Source organism: Triticum urartu, chromosome 3A, assembly GCF_056163025.1.
Source record: "Triticum urartu cultivar PI428250 chromosome 3A, HENAU_Tu73, whole genome shotgun sequence".
In the NCBI taxonomy this organism is placed as follows: domain Eukaryota; kingdom Viridiplantae; phylum Streptophyta; class Magnoliopsida; order Poales; family Poaceae; genus Triticum; species Triticum urartu.
In genome coordinates this window covers 606,072,284-606,090,940 of record NC_141875.1, presented here as the reverse complement: position 1 = coordinate 606,090,940, position 18,657 = coordinate 606,072,284, and positions in this window count along the sequence as shown.

The window sequence follows — 18,657 nt, the reverse complement described above, 5'->3', positions numbered from 1 at the left end:
CTCTGTAGGATGTAAGTGGCTATTTAATAAAATCCTAGGCCGAATGGTACAATTGGAAAGTACATGGCGCAACTTGTATCAAAGGGTTATACCAAAAAAGAAGGTGAGGATTTTTTGATACTTATGCACCTGTGGCCATATTGACCACCATTCGAGTTCTACTCTCATTGGCTACCTCACATGATCTTTTTGTTTATCAAATGAATGTTAAGGCAACTTTCATAAATGGAGCATTGGAGGAGGAAATTTACATGGAACAACGTGATGGTTTTGTAGACGATGGTCATGAAGAAAAATTGTGTTAGTTGTTTAAATCCTTGTATGGTTTGAAGCAAGCACCTAAGCATGGCACAAGAAGTTTAAAAGAACTTTGACATCTACTAGCTTTGTTGCAAATGAAGATGTCCAGTGTGTGTACTATCGCTATGGTGGGGAAATGGAGTTATATTATGCTTGTATGCTGACGACACACTTATACTTGAAACAAACTGATACGTCTCCATCGTACCTACTTTTCCAAACACTTTTGCCCTTGTTTTGGACTCTAACTTGTATGATTTGAATGGAACTAACCCGGACTGATGTTGTTTTCAGCAGAATTGCTATGATGTTATTTATGTGCAGAAACAAAAGTTCTCGGAATGACCTGAAACTTCACGGAACAACTTTTCGGAAATAATAAAAAATCCTTGCAAAAGATGAAGGCTAGGGGGCCCACCACCTGTCCACGAGGGTGGGGGATGCGCCTGCCCCCCTAGGGCGCACCCCTACCTCGTGGGCCCCCTGGAGCTCCTCCGACCTCGACTCCAACTCTATATATTTGGTTTTGGAGAGAAAAAATCAGGGAGAAGAATTCATCGCGTTTTACGATACGGAGCCGCTGCCAAGCCCTAAAACCTCTCGGGAGGGCCGATCTCGAGTCCGTTCGGGGCTCCGGAGAGGGGAATCCGTCGCCATCGTCATCATCAACCATCCTCCATCACCAATTTCATGATGCTCACTGCCGTGCGTGAGTAATTTCATCGTAGGCTTGCTAGACGGTGATGGGTTGGATGGGATCTATCATGTAATCGAGTTAGTTTTGTTAGGGTTTGATCCCTAGTATCCACTCTGTTCTGAGATTGATGTTGCTATGACTTTGCTATGCTTAATGCTTGTCACTAGGGCCCAAGTGCCATGATTTCAGATATGAACCTATTATGTTTTCATCAATATATGAGAGTTCTTGATCCTATCTTGCAAGTCTATAGTCACCTATTATGTGTTATGATCCGTTAACCCCGAAGTGATAACAATCGGGATACTTACCGGTGATGACCGTAGTTTGAGGAGTTCATGTATTCACTATGTGTTAATGCTTTGTTCCGGTACTCTATGAAAAGTAGGCCTTAATATCCCTTAGTTTCCGTAACAACCCCGCTTCCACGGGAGGGTAGGACAAAAGATGTCATGCAAGTTCTTTTCCATAAGCACGTATAACTATATTCGGAATACATGCCTACATTACATTGATGAACTGGAGCTAGTTCTGTGTCACCCTAGGTTATGACTGTTACATGATGAACCGCATCCGGCATAATTCTCCATCATTGATCCATTGCCTATGAGCTTTCCATATATTGTTCTTCGCTTATTTACTTCTCCGTTGCTATTGCTATCATCACTACAAAATACCAAAAACATTACTTTTACTACTGTTACCTTTTGCTACCATTACCACTACTATCATATTACTTTGCTACTAAATACTTTCCTGCAGATACTAAGTTTCCATGTGTGGTTAAATTGACAACTCAACTGCTAATACTTGATAATATTCTTTGGCTCCCCTTGTGTCGAATCAATAAATTTGGGTTGAATACTTTACCCACGAAAACTGTTGTGATCCCCTATACTTGTGGGTTATCACAAACCTCAAGGTCATAGAGGAAGTCAAAGATATACCAAACCAAAACTTTGAGATGAAAGACCTTGGAGTAGCAGATGTAATCTTGAACATCAAGCTTTCGAGGGTTGATGATGGTGGGATCACTTTATTGTAGTCTCACTATGTGGAGAAGGTTCTAAGCCGCTTTGGATATTCAGATTGTAAATCTTCGCCAACACTTATGATATGCGTGTGTTGATTCGAAAGAACGAAGAATAAGCTAAGGATCAATTGAGATATTATCAAATTATTGGCACGCTTGTGTATTCAGCTAGCGCTACGAGGCCTGACATCTCGTTTGCTGTGAGTAAACAAAAGCCGAATTGTTTCAAACCTAGGAGATGTTCATTGGTATGCTCTTGAGAGGAGAATGTGCTATCTAAAAGGTACTACAAGTTAAGGACTTCACTATACAGGGTATCCAAGAGTACTTGAGGGGTTATAGTGTTGCGAATTGAATATCTAATGCTGATGGCCTTAAAGCCCAAAATGGTTGTGTGTTTACACTTGGTGGTGTTGTTGTTTACTAGAAGTCTTGCAAGTAGACCATCTTAACAAGGTCAATAATGCAAGTAGAACTCACAACATTAGACAGAACAAAGGTTGAAGCATAATGGCTTCGAGAATTTTTTATGGACTTGTCGGTGGTTGAAAAACCAATACCAACTATCCTAATGAACTGTGATAATCAAACAGTGATAATCGAGCTAAGCAATTCTAAGGATAATAAGAAGTCATCAAGACATGCGAGAAGGAGACTAAAATCTGTCAAATTTATGAGAAACTCGGAATTATAGCATTGGACTATATAAACACATCGAAGAATCTTGCAGATCCCTTAAGAAAAGGTTTATCACAAGATGTGATAGACAATGCATCGAAGGAGATGAGATTGACACCCACTATATAAGTTTTCCATGGTGGTAAACCATTCTATGTGATCGAAGATTCGGTGAATTAGAATTGGCGAGACAAGCTATTGGAAATTTGAGAGGAGAAATATTTATTTTATAAAGATCCACTTCGTTGTGATGCAATTCCTTCCTAATATTTATGGCATGCTAATATTTATCTTAAAGTGTTTTGAGTGGCTTGGGTCAGCAAAGATGTTGTCATATAGAACAAGAGCACACCTATATGAGTTAGAATATTAAATGTCGTAGTCTGTGAGAGTTGGGTGATCTCTAATGAACTTATGAAGAGGCCACGGAGTATGACACATATGTTCCTACCCGCGGGAAAGTTTTTCAGTGGTAAGTATCGGTCAAGGATTTTACGTGAAACTTGTTTGCACAAAACTTACAGTTCAAGGCGTAATCCACTGCTCAAGTTGTGATTGAGTGTAGCGTGGAATTCTAGGTGGAAATTCGACTTAACAATCTCCACCAAAACATCGATATATAAACAATGTTAAACCATAGACAAACTCTATGCGCCTCTGGGCTCTGGTGAGGGATTGTTGGAATTATTGGGCTTTAGCTCTTTTTATATCCAATAATTCCTAGGAAAAATTCATAGGCCCATGTGGTCCATTTATGGATGACAAGAGAGAACCTGAAGTGCTTTGTGCTAGTGCAAAATGAAACTGCATAGTTGTGAAAGTTCCCATTCATATGCCCATTTATGTCATTAATGTTTTGCTTTCATTTCTTCATTGGTGTTTTGGTTTCACTTCCTTCATTTCATGTGTTGCTTTCTTTTGTCATGTAAGAAAGAAAGCGGAAAGCTTTTACACTAGTGGAAAATGAAACCGAATGCATTCATCTTCCCTTTGATGAAATTATTGTTTCACTTTTGTCTTCCCATTACTGTTTTAGATTCGCTTCCACTTCCCGGAGTCTATAAGAGAGGCAGCTCCTCTCCTGTATAGATAAACCACTTACTCTCTCCCAAAGCGATTTCCTTCTGGTCGTAAGCATTTCACCGCCTATAGTATTCCCATCTCGCTTCTTGACGTGCATTGCGAAGTGAGACTACATGCCTCCAAAACCCTGCATCTTGTCATCCGGTTCGGTAGAGGGGCGATTAGGTTTTGGGGACAACTCTAGCGCGACTACTAGATCTTCCTACACCGTAGTTGAGAACGACGACCTTCTTCCCGGACGTCGACCACCTCCTTGGTGACATGAAAAACAACACATCTGCACTACATCTTCTTCCACTGCATCATATGTCTCCTTTTCCCTTATGTTTAGGATTGCATCTAGTCTATGATTTTATATATCGATATGGATATGATTTTCGTATGTTATGTACCAAATTGCATGGCTTCTTACATCACTTTGTTACTTGATGCGATTATCATCTATACTATGATTATCATGTTTCATCTATCAATTTTATGGATTAAACTTAATGAAAAATCCTTAAATGTTCGAGAAATACACATGCAATTTCACTGAAAGAATATTCTAACTTTGTGAGACAAATTGGTATCAAACTACTTCCATTGTTCGAAGTGAATATATATTTTAATGTATCAGAGTATTCATATAATGCTTGTTTTGATGTTTTTTATGCGAAATATAATGAGATATATTAACCAAACCAACAATACAAACAATATTGAAAAATGAAACATCACATCAAAGTCTCGGGGCCCAACCATCCTTTTCCTCGAACAGGCAGATAGCGCGCCGCCACACGACGCTCCATCGCTAAATACACCATGTCATGGTTGATCGAGAACGAGAAGTCATTAGAACCACATGCACCATTGGGAATAAGCCATCACTACTGATAGCTACAAATCTAATAGCCAGACCTCCATTATGTCTCACATGCCTCACACCGTCACCGGAGGACACACCGACGTGACGAGGATGAGGCCAAAGGACCAAACTACATAGGACATATTTGCCGTGCCAACATACCCCCGCGAATCGCTAGACTAGTCTTCCAAAAAGGATAGTAGGAATCTATGTTTATGAGACACTGACGCAACCATAGACGACGCCGTTAAGATAACAAAACTTGAGAAAAACTTATTTGTCACACCGACATCACCATCACCATCAATGACGCGCCTCCCCGAAACTCTAGCCCTAATCTATCTACGAGCTAACATCGAGGAACACAGATTCCCCACCCCCTCACACTGTCGGAGAAGCAGGCAGAGGAGAAGGAACCCATGGGCTCAATGCCGTTGGTAGTGGATGTTGGGGAAACAACAACTTTATCTAATCGCCTCCCACGTTAGAGGGGAAATGGGAAGAGAGATACTTGTACATATGTCAGGCGACTATACTGATGTCATTGCTTGAAGCAACCACTAGGGGGTAATAAGAAATAATAAAATACCAAACATATTTCGTGAGTAAATGATCTAATTCTTTTCAATTAGCTAAATAAATTATGTTACATTGAAAAATAATACAAATATGGACAATAAACACTGGATAAAAGTAAAAGTACATCAAAAATTCTTTTTATATTCATGCCCTACTCTGATGCCATTTCTCGCAACATCAAAATTCGTAGCAAGATATGGCATTGTTGTCCTGCATCTGGTGTGAGATCACCTAGGTGCCATGAGTGGGCTTTGTGGGCTGGACAACAAATCAACACATCTCAAATGTAAACTTTCATAATCCACTATCGATTTTCAATTTCTTAGTATTTTCTGATTTTTCAGGAAAATTTCAAATGCAAACATTTTTATAAAATTATAAAAAATATCAAATTCACAATTTTTTCAAATTTGTATTTTTTTATATTCTTGAATACTTTTCAAATTCACAAGAATTAATGTGCATTTATTCAAATCAATGAATAATTTTTAATTTTATAATATTTTTCTAAAAAATTAATGCACATTTTTTAATCTATCGGAATTCGGATATGTTTTTTCTTTTCTGAACTGGTGGGCGACTCACTGAGGGAGCGAACTATATAATGGGCTGTGGGCTGCCTAGGGCACGAGCGAGCGCCCACTTTTGGGTGCTAAAGGCGTCGAATAGGAGGTCTACCGACCAATCGCACAGGAGAAGAGAGAGAGAGAGAGACTGAACTGGGCTGGCACATTTAGCTGGTTCTAATTCGTTATTTTAGAACCTTCTAGAAGGTTCGGCATTATTTTTCTCCTGTTGTTTTTTACCAGTTTTTCTTTTCGATTTTTTCTCTTTTGCCCTTTGTAAGTTTTTCCTTTTTATATGTTGAAAAATTTACAATCTCAAAAAATGTTCCATTTTTAATATTGTTAAAAATAAATACATTATTATAAAATATTTTCTTTGATAACAAATGTTCATGTTTTAAAAGTACTTCCAGATTCACTTTTTTTAGAAAAACTGTTCACCTTTTCCAAAAAAAAATAAACTTAATAAAAATATTTTTTTTGTATTGAAAAACTGATTGAAAACAAAAAAAAAATGTCAGAAACCACTACAACAGGAGGGAAATCAATCGCGATAAGGCTCGCCTGAGTCGCTACAACTGTGGATGCCAACCGGTCGGCCCAGATCACGACGCCTATGTGCGATTCGGATTTGATGCAGAATCTGTAACTCCCATCTTGAATCCCCCTAAATGCTAACAATCCGACGCCAGTTTTTTAGCCATTCTGAGCGAACCCTCATGCACATCAGATCCCATGTGCAAATTCTAAGTGTTCACTTCTATGCACTCCACTAAGCAAACAGCAATCTGACGGCATTAAACGGTTAACTTAGTATGCAATCGGAGAGATTACATCTGGAACGACAAATTATGTTTATAAAGCAAGCAACTTTCACTTTTTTTCTTTGATGTAGCATGGCAATCCTCTTCAGCTAGCATGACAAATCCTGAGCATGCCAGTTATCATTATTTTCTTTTTAGGGTTGGCAATTCTCAATCCCGCAGTCATGAAAAATACCCACAAATATATGACAATTACACAGCTGCGGCATGACAAAATTTTGACAACCTTTTCATACAACATGATTTTTTTACTTTAAACATAGCAAATCCTTATACAACAACATGAAAAGTTTATCTGTCATAGGAAGTTTGCTGGGAGTGGTTTCTATAGCCAGAGAGTATGTTTGTTCGTTCCTACCTTATTGGTGGAACGATAGTTCACTTGGATGATCTCCCTTAGGGAATGTCAACGCGTTATACGGGTCAAAAATAGTGCCATCAACTCTCAAAAAATCTGCTAAAAAACTCTAAGGATTCCTGCAAAACTGCCAAAAAATCCAACGGCCTAGGCAAATCAATCATTTTCTCTCTCTCTCTCTCTCTCAAACTACTCATGCACACAACGACATTGCCACAGACCAAAAACCTACACACAAATAAGATTTATCCTGCTCCACTTAGCTGTACAAGTGGGAAAATATTGAAGGCTCTACTCATTGGTGAAGGACGAAAACAATTTGAGGCGGGGGTGAAGAGTAAAGCATAAAAAATTGATGCAAAACCAGAATAGTCTATACACATTAAAATACACACACATAATTTTATGTAATCCTAAAGATAATAACCAAATACAATGGAATTTTAAATATACTTAAATAGAAACAACATTAAACATATACTCTCTCCGTTCACTTTTATAAGTCATTTCAGACTAGTGAAATTGACCTGTTTTACATATTGTCTGAAATGTCTACAAGACCTTATAAAAATGAACAGAGAAGTACCAATAATGAAGCTCTGGTGATGTCTAGAAAACCCAGGGAATGACAGGGGCCTATCCCTCACACTCCTTTTGGCCGCTGACAACGCGCCCTCGGCCGCGCATAGTCCTGCTGGCCGCTGGCTCACACACAGCTCTTGCTGGTCACCGCCCCCGCGTACCACTACTTTTGGCCGTCGGGAACACACGCTGGTCCTACTAAGGTTCGACAGGAGGTCTGGAGCGAGGACGAATGAACATGACTGGATCGAGCGACATGGTGGACATGATTGGTGTGGGAGGCGCAATGCCATGTGTATAGGTACACCGTAATAACCCCGAAAAAAGGTACTCCATAAAAAAAATGTCTTACATTATGGGACGAAGGGAGTACAACATAATAAGATGGGCTGGTCATAGTGGAAAGTAATTTATACTAGTGTAATGTATATGACACTAGTCTAAGTTACTATCTTTATAGTGCAAATTAATATAGTAGTAATGTCATAGATTGCTTCATTTATTAGGTTGTAGACCCATCTTTTCTTGTAAACCAATATGTTACAGTAACATATTATGTTACAACTTCTCATTAACTACATACCACATAAGCAAAATTTTCTTGAAGTGCGTTGTGTTACTAGCTAAGTTACTCCCAGGGCCGTCTCTAGGAATTTAGGGCCTTGGTGCGAAAAGCAAAATGGGCCCTAACATTAAAAGAATATACAATAATGCAAGCATAATCACCTAATTATGTAATTAAAATTTATTTTATTTTCATACAATGCTTAGAAAATTCTAAGTATCAATTGAAAATACTAAAACCAATTAGACGAGCAACTAGTAAAACCACAACAAGTATTTTGGAACAGAGGGAGTAGAAACTTAGAATCAGCTAGAACCTTGATTTTGGACTTGAACGATAGGACGAGCAACTAGTGAATTCTTGAATCTGTATTAACACAACTTTTGAACTTCAATGACTAAACAAAAAAATCATTTCAAAACATATTAGTAAAATATTAACACAACTTCGTAATTTGTATCAGAATTAGAGAAACGGGGAAGAGCATAGGGAGGGCACCACACCGGTTGGTCTTCTGTTCCTATTGGCAGCACCGCGACATTGTTGGACGGCCGCTGGAGCGCCGACGTCCGCCGCTCGAAAGTCACTTGTAGTTCTGCTCTGCCCGTGACCTCACTGCAACCTTCAAAGCGATCACCGCCGAGCCGCTGATTTAGGGCGTGTTTGGTTTGTATCCACACTCCAACATGCCTGGCCTGGACAATCCTTTAGATGTGCCTGGCACTTGTTTGGTTGATGACCTGGGAGACAAAGCAGTTGCCTGGCCTGGCCATGCTAGCGGGGTGGTTAGCCTGGCTCAGTTGGACAAAAAGTAATATTTTAATCCAGGCAGAATGGTTATCCAAACTCAGGCGTCCCTTTTTAATCAAGGCGAGATGGGAAGCCGAGCGATCAGGGAATAGGAAGCGGAAGTTATGGAACCCGCAGGGTATCGATCTCCCGACCTCCAATTCCAGATAATAAACAGTAACCACCACGCTACCTCGTCGGACTTGATGACTACAATCCTTTTACATTTTTTCTTATTTCTTATTTCCTTTTACCTTCGTTTTTCATTTCTGCTTTTTTCATTTTTCTTTTCTATATTTTTGTTTTTCAATTCTGTTTTTTGTGTTTTCTTTTCTTCTTCTTGGCTCCATGGTTTTATTTTGATTCATGAACCTTTTCTTCAAATCGATGAACTTTTTTTCAAATTCACTGAACTTTTTTCAAATTCGCTGAACTTTTTTTCAATTGCGATGAACTTTTTTGAAATTCGACAAACTTTTTAAAAAAATCTGATGAACTTTTATCCCAAATTCAATGATCTTTTTTAAATTTCGATGAACTTTTTTCGGATTGATGAACTTTTTTCAAACTTGGGAACTTGTTTTCAATTTCTATGACCTTTTTTGAAAATTGATGAACTTTTTCAATTTTGATGAACACTTTTTGAAAATCAATGAACTTTTTTGAAGTTTTGTGAACTTTTCTTCAAAAATGATGATTTTTTTCCAAAATCCATGAACCTTTTCTAATCATGATTTTTCCCCAAAAATTGACGTGATACAGCACATGGTAATGTGCAACAAAATAGTGACACGACAATGTTTATTTTGTGTTTCACGCTGTTTCTAATCACTCAAGGGCGGTAGCTCTAGTGGTAAGCGAGCTTGGAAGTTAGGCGCCGGCTAGGAGCTCCCCTCCTATATGCCGCTCTTTGCGGCAAGTAGTCGCCCAATCGCACAGGGCCAGTCTGCTTGGGCCAGCCCATTGTGGTGCGGGGTAAAATTCGGAAAAATGGTTCGCGGTATGTGGGGTTCGAACCAGCGACGACGCGCTGCAGTGTGCTCGATCGAAGCCACTACGACCAGCCTACTCTTGCGACAAATAAGCATAGCGAAGGCAGAAGAACAAACTTAACTCTCGTTGAAAAAAAATCACAAACAAAATTTTAAATTTTCTGAAACATGAACATTTTTCGATTTTGAACAAATCTGAAAACGAGAACAATTTTTTGAGAAAAATAATTTTTGAGAGCACCAACACTTTAAAGAATTTAAGAATTTCTTTTGATATTGAGAAATTTTTTGAAATTCCTGAGAAAATTGGAAATTGCGAATATTTTTTAATGTGAGAACAAACTTCTGAAAACCGGACATTTTTAGAAAACTTTGAACATTTTTTACAAAACGCAAACAATTTTTGGAACTAAAAATCCGAACATTGTTCGGAGACACAAACCAATTATGATTTTGTTTGAATTAGTGAACAAAATTTGAGAACCAGAATGAACTTCTTAAAGAACAAACATTTTTTGAATTTAAGAACAATTTTTGAAACTAAGAACAATTTTGAAAATCCCAGATAACTTGGAAACGTGAACAATTTTTGAATACATGGACAATTATTTTTGAAAACCGTAACATTTTTGAAACCTTTGCACATTTTTTATAAAACTGGAACAATTTTTTGAACTTCAAAATTACTGAGAAAAATCGAAATTGCGAACATTTTTTAATACGTGAACAAACTTTTGAAAACTGGATATTTTTTTGAAAACTTTGAACATTTTTTACAAAACGTGAACAGTTTTGTGAACTTCAAAATCCAAACATTGTTTGTAGACACAAAAACATTATGAAAATATTTTGAAAATTATTGAATTTGTGAAAAAAATTCAGAACTAGAACAAATTTCTAAAAGCATGAATTATTTTTTGAATTTAAAAACAAATTTTGAAACTGAGAACATGTTTGAAACTCCCAAACGACTTTGGAAACGTGAACGATTTTTGAATACATGAACAATTATTGTTGAAAATCCTAAGATTTTTTGATAGTTTGAACATTTTTTGCGAAATGCAAACCAAACTTTCAAATACCGAACATTTTTTAAATATTTTGTACATTTTGAAAACATATGTAAAATTCTGAAATGAAAAAACAAAGAAAAAATATTAAAAACAAACGGAAAAATGATGAAAATAAAACTACAGAAAAGAGAAAAGGGAAAAAGAAAAGGAGAGAGAAGAAGAAAGAAATAGGGAAAAGGAAAAAAAACAAAGAAGAAGCATAGAAAGGTTTCTAGAACCTTCTAGAAGGTTCCAAAACCAGAAAAAAAAACGTCTAGAAACCACCACGAAGTTTCCCAAAACCGTAATCGTAGAAATGTTTCATGGGCCGGCTCACCCCCGCACGCTCGTCGATCTCTTATGCGGCAGCCCGACAACTTGCCGCAACGAGCGGCAAATTGATTTCCGGAAAAGTTTGGCCTAACACTGAATTTTTTCAGACTATACAGATACATACATGAACCCTAGTTGGGGGCCCTGTGCGAGCGCACAGCTCACACATGCCCCTCAACGGCCCTGCATGGAACATGTAGATTTTCTTACCGGTTTACTTTTCCATGCAATTTTAGGGACCGTTCAGACTATATAGGTATAGGTAAAAAAGATCGGTTCTATTAATGGGAGGCAATGTTCCTGTCGATAGCGACCCGACTCTGCTGACTTCGTCAATCTCAAAACCCACCGGTTCGGCCTCTCGGAAGTGATGATAGGATTAGGCTAGTCATAGTGGGAGTAACTTAGGTAGTAACATGGCGCACTTCAATTTTTTTTTGCTTACGTGGCATTTAGTTAATGCGAAGTGGTAACATAATATGTTACTGTAACATAGCGCTTCCCAAGATAAGATGAGTGTACAAACTAATAAATGAAGCCCTCTATGACACTAGTATAAGTTAGCGCTTCCCAAGAGGTGTATGTGTGCATTCATAGAGACGTGTGTATATTCATCTATATGAACATCTATTTCAATATTGTGATTCTCAAAATAAAAGATCTAAGGAAATCAAGCTAGGGCGGGCGCCCTACCAAGAGCTTCGCATGTGGCTTTATTTGCTTTGTACTCTGTACCAACACACGTTGCTCACACATCATGTGCTTTTGTGTTGCTTCGAATTTGGAATCACCTAAAACACTAAGCTCTGAAGTCGTGTTGGACTTTTTTTAGAGGAAAGGCATTCATTGAGCCCAAGAAAAGGGTCAAACCTATCCCGACTTGAAGTAACAAAGCCATCGACTGGTCAGGATTATAGTGAACAACTTACAAAGGAAAGGAGCAAGAAACGACAAAGATACATGATGCTCGAACAACAACCAGCCTAATAGCGGTGCGGGCAAACAAAATATAGAAGAAAATGAGCCTGACCTAATTCACCGAGGCCAGATGCCTGAAACAGTAGCCACACCAGCACCGAGGTGAAATCAACAAGCAACACCAACATCGGTAGACAACATCTCTTCGCCTAGTCCCGCCGAACTTGCCAACAAGCCATCCAATTCTACCTCCGAAGAGGACCACAATCCTGTCACCCTGGCTTGAAGGGCGTCGTACCGTCAGAAGGAAGAGTGCTCACTCTATAGCTGCATGGACATTACCAACAAAGCTCCTAGACATGAGGGACCAGAGGGCAGGGCGAGCCACAACATCAAGGCTCCCGCGACCTCACGACCAACCATGGTCAACCACACATCCAAACGCAAGCTGAAGAATGCCACCACAGGACAAAGGACAACGGAGAAGGAGTAGGTCGTAGCACAAGGAGCCACCCCCATCCACCTCCACCCAAGTAGGAAGACACCACCCTTGCCTCTGCATGCACCGAACAACGCCTTCAGGAAGGGATACGACAACTACATGTCTCCACCGACCGAAAAGGGAACTAGAGCTTTCTCCCAAAGCGAGAGGCAATGATGAAGGCGGGAGGGGACCTCGACAAAGCCTCCGAGAAGAGAGCCGACGCCATGCCAATGGCACCGTCAATGTCGTGGCCTCCACCGATGGCTAAGGCTTTCCCCCGGTCCCACTCCTCACCTCACCAACCCAATGGCAGATCTGACCAGGGGCGCAAATGATACGTCTCAAATGTATCCATATTTTTTTATTGTTTCATGCTATTACAATATCACTTTTTAATATATTTATAGCAATTTATATTATTTTTCTAAACTAACCTATTACATTAGTGCCCAGAGCCAGTTGATGTTTTCTACATGTTTTTAACTCTGCAGAAAATCATATCTACGGAGATAAAGAACCTGATGATTTAACACAAAAAAATCGTGACCTACCAGGACCTGCCATGGGCAGCCAGGGCCCCCACGCAGCTAGGTGGCGTGGCCAGGGGGTTGACCCGCACCGGTGGCCACATGCCCCCCCCCTGTGCACCGCGTTCCGTCCATTCTTTTGCCTATAAATTCCATATCTTGTGGAACCCTCCGTACCAATTTTCTCCGATTTTTTTGACATCCTCAAGTTTTTTTTCCGAAACGGAGGCAAAAGTTTTGCCTCATCGATTAAATAAGAAGAAGAGAATTGCCCAATTAATTAATGGAAAACCGGGCGAAAATCAATACAAATGGAGCACAGATTAACTACTCACATGGCAAGAAAACCCCACAACCGCATAGGCGCCCCCTGCCAGACTCTCTAATTACACAACATCCACAAACCTCGACATTGCTACTGCGCCATGTGACCCTCGACAAGAACACATCGACATAAGACATCAAACACCTTCGAACCCACAACGACAACCCAATCCAAGAGGATGGGCCGAGAGAATGAAGATCATCCATCAAGTAGCCAGAGATGCCTTACCTATGGCGCCACTCTTGCCTTTTCCCACCTTCTTTTGTTTGCCTCTTATTGGTGTCCCCGTTAGAAGGCAAGCAATTGACCTGCCCAAACCAAGTCTAGCAACCTCCACACTGGCGAGCAAGTCACAAAGTTCTTTCGTGAAAAGAGCATCTAGGTTTGTAGTAGGTGCAACCACACTTGGCTCAATGGGCATGTCACTCACAGGCATCACATGCTCGATGATCGCAGACAAGGGAATGGCAGAGACTGCAACGTCCAAATCACCACACCCCTTGGCATCAGGTATCTGGCTAGACTCCAGGGGTGATGATGGCGGTAAAGCCACAATCGAGATCTCGGGGGGATAGAGGCAGAACCGGGCCCTCACACAACTCCCGCAACTCAGGCATGATCTGCAACACCGGAGTTACAACCGCATCATTGTCCAGTCCCTCAGAGGCTGACGACACGCGAACATGCTCTAGCACGAGGGGAGAAACGACCATGGAGCTCGGCACGAATCCCGACCTCGAAGTTGTCAACAGGCACAACCAAAGGACGCAATACATGAGCAGTCTGCAACACAAGCGGCGCCATGGAGAGCTCGCCAAGTGCAGCCTCAACACGCTCCATGAAGCTCTCCATCCGCAACATCCAACCTTGTATGGAGTCAATGACATCATGCAAAGGCTGGACCGTCTCCTGAAGCTGGAGGGAAGTCATACCAAGGAGCTCAGAGCGCAGCAGCTTGGCCTTCCGCTCCAAGGCAGGCTGCACAAGGAGATCCGCCAAGGCCATAGAGCCATCAGGAGCAGCAACAATCGATGCCCAAGAATCGTGACAAAACGTCTTGGAGAGGGGCGAGGCTTCTTTTTGGACCTTGCGAGGAGCTAGAGCATGCTGGTGCCCAGGGAGGCATGGCAACGGTGACACGGTAGGGCTTCCCAAAAAGCTGAGGGGACGCCAGGCATTGCGGCACTCACGTGCTCGGTGACCATTCTCGAGGCACCGAGAACACCTAAAAGGATCTCAACAAACCGCTGCACGGTGACTAGGAAGGGGGCATCTGCAACATCTACCACGAAGCCAAGCAGGGACAGGATGGGGAGCCAATGCAGGGACCAGAGAGTCCAGGCGTTGCATGTTGCGCCGCGGCAGCACCTCCTTCCAATCTCCGCACGCATCTGCATCACACGTCACACCCGACCGAGTAGTCGGAACTGAGGATTTGGCAGCCGGCGGTGGCGTCCACGGGGCTATTTCATCATCATTCTCGTCTTCTCCGTCGTCGGCAAGGGAGCTCCACGAAACAGATCGCTCCGGATATGGACCCGGTGTAGTGCCGGCAAGTGTTGAGGACGGTCTCACTTCCACAGTAGTCGAGGTCGATGTAGCGCAGCCAGCAACAGTTGTGGACGGCGCTTCAGCAGCAGCGGCCGGTGGTGACGGCGGGGCTTTCACAGGGCCCAAGAATGACATAGCAGTACCGACAGTAGTCGGGGATGGCGCACGCGCACCCACAACAGCGGTCGGGATTAACTGCGTGGCGTAGGCAGGAGTAGTGTCACCAGAGCCTGGGGACGGGAGACACACAAGCCGTGGCGGCGGCTGGGACCCAAGCCCGCCATTCATCTGGCCAGGGGTACGGGGATCCAGAGCAGCACACTCAATGCCCAGGGTGGACATTGCAGCGACTCCGGGCATGGGAGGATGCGCCGCTGGAGATGCTGCCACAATCGACCTCGGAGGGAGTCCAGTGCCGGCGCGGGACAGGCGACCACCAGCTACGGGGGCGGCCTTGTGGGAGGGAAGAGCAACTGCGGCCATCACGACGGCAGCGGTCGACGGGGTCGGAGAAGACGACGCAGACGCGAGCGCCATGGGCAGCACCTTGAAAGCCTTGAGGGGAGAAGGAGCGCAGCCGAGAGAGGACACGGAGAGCTTCCCGGATCTGGTCACGGCGGTTGAAATGGCAGCCGGAGAGAGGAGATCAAGGCGGCGCCGCCGGCCGCGGGCGCTGGGTCGCGGGAGCATTGCTGGTGAGACTAGTCTCGTGACATGTCTATGATGCCTTCCCCAAGTTTCTGTTCCGAAGAGATCCAATTTGGAGGTCTGTTTAAGCAACTTGTCGGAGGGGGAATCCATCATCGGAGGCTTCTTCATCAACCTTGCTGCCTCCATGACCATGTGTGGGTAGTTCCTTTAGGACCTTAGGATCGATAGGAGTAGCCGGATGGCATCATCTGTCCCTTATGATTCAATACAAAGTTCCCGTGAGCTGCCTCACATGATCAAGATCCATATGATGTAATCGATGGTGTGTTTGTTGGGATATGATGAATTGTCACTTTATGATCAGATTGTTCATTGAAATAAATTGAATATTTTGAAGTTCTTTTTTGTATAATTGAATAGCCTTGTATGCTCTCCAATCTATTTGTCTTCTTTGGCCAAGTTTGATGGGTAGTTCTTACCAGGAAGTTGTGCATTCTAGTGGGTTGAATCTTGCGGTGACTCATCCCAGTGACGGAAAGGGAACAAACACATATTGTATTGTTGCCACTAAGGATAAAATGATGGTTTCTTTATCACACATGGATGATAGTTTTACTGTATACATTATGCTATCATGCTTATTGCAATGATCTATTTGTCGTAAACTTAATACTTTGATATGCATGCCGGATAGTGGTATTTGGGTGGAGTATTAGTTCTAAATGTAGCTGGATACCAGTATGCATATCACGGACACAATTCCTATATGAGATTATACCATGAATGATCAAAGTCATAAATATAAATATTACAATTTAATCACTGCTCAACTGTAATTTGTTCACCACACCACACTTGTATGCTTTGAGTGATGCCACTAGTGAAACTATGGCCTTGGGGCCTATTTTCCTTAAACAAAAAGTTTACCAAAAATATTATTTCTTTGAGGTACCATTTTATTTATTTTATCGATCTATTAATTTCTACCATACCGTGCAATTTAATCTTGTAACTACCAAGACAAGAAGCTTGGCAACCATCTTGATATGTTGGGGGCAAGATTGTTTTGTGTTTTGTGTGTAGGTACCAGTGACTTTGTTTGCTGGAAGAACTCCTTCTGGTTTGATAAACCTTGGTTCTCTACTGAGGGAAATACTTATTTCTAGGTTAGTTCACCCTAATAATTGGGGGTTACCCAATCACTCTTACGAGAGAGCAAGCAGTAACCCCCCCATCCACCCCTCGCGCGCCACTGGTGCCTAGACTTAGAAGTTAGAGGATGGACCGAGCTCTAATCTATGGCTATGTGGTGTAGTTATGGTAGTCTTGTTATAGTTTCATCTTGGTTTTAGGTGGTGTGGCTTTGGCAGCACCGACAATGAATAAGACCCTTTGATGATGGAGTTCCCGTGGAGGTGGGTGTTGGAGAACGTTGCAGAAAACAAAATTTTCCTACTCGTTTCACCAAGATCCATCTAGGAGTTCATCTAGCAACGAGTGATTAGATGCATCTACGTACCTTGTAGATCGCGAGCGGAAGCGTTCAAAGAACGGGGATGATGTAGTCGAACACGACGTGATTCAAATCAGCGATGATCAAGCACCGAACGGACGGTGCCTCCGCGTTCAACACACGTACGGAACGGATGACGTCTCCTCCTTTCTTGATCCAGCAAGGGGGAAGAGAGGTTGATGAAGATCCAGCAGCACGACGGCGTGGTGGTGGATGCAGGGCGTCACAGTAGCAGGGCTTCGCCTATACTACGAGAGAGAGACGTAACGGGGAGAGAGGAAGCACCAAAGGCTGAGGTATGAAATCCTTCCTCTCCTCAACTATATATAGGAGGACCAAGGGGGGGTGGTGCGCAGCCTAGGAGATCTGATCTCCTAGGTGCGGCGGCCAGGGGAGGGTTTCCCTCCCCCCCAAGGCACCTCGGGGTGCCTTCCACCACTTGGACTCCTCCGTGGTGGAAACCCTAGGCGCACGGGCCTAGTAGGGCTGGTGCCCTTGGCCCATGAAGGCCAAGGCGCACCCCCTACAGCCCATGTGGCCCCCCGGGACAGGTGGCCCCACCCGGTGGGCCCCCGGGACCCCTCCGGTGGTCCCGGTACAATACCGATAACCCCGAAACTTGTCCCGATGGCCGAAACAGCACTTCCTATATATAATTCTTTACCTCCGGACCATTCCGGAACTCCTCGTGACGTCCGGGATCTTATCTGGGACTCCGAACAACATTCGGGTTACTGCATATTCATATCTTCATAACCCTAGCGTCACCGAACCTTAAGTGTGTAGACCCTACGGGTTCGGGAGACAAGCGGACATGACCGAGACGACTCTCCGGTCAATAACCAACAGCGGGATCTGGATACCCATGATAGCTCCCACATGCTCCACGATGATCTCATCGGATGAACCACGATGTCGAGGATTAATCAACCCCGTATACAATTCCCTTTGTCAATCGGTATGTTACTTGCCCGAGACTCGATCGTCGGTATCCCAATACCTTGTTCAATCTCGTTACCGGCAAGTCACTTTACTCGTACCGTAATGCATGATCCCGTGATCAACCACTTGGTCACCTTGAGCTCATAATGATGATGCATTACCGAGTGGGCCCAGTGATACCTCTCCGTTATCCAGAGTGACAAATCCCAGTCTCGATCCGTGTCAACCCAACAGACACTTTCGGAGATACCTGTAATGCACCTTTATAGTCACCCAGTTACGTTGTGACGTTTGATACACCCAAAGCACTCCTACGGTATCCGGGAGTTACACGATCTCATGGTCAAAGGAAAAGATACTTGACATTGGAAAAGCTCTAGCAAACGAACTACACGATCTTTGTACTATGCTTAGGATTGGGTCTTGTCCATCACATCATTCTCCTAATGATGTGATCCCGTTATCAAT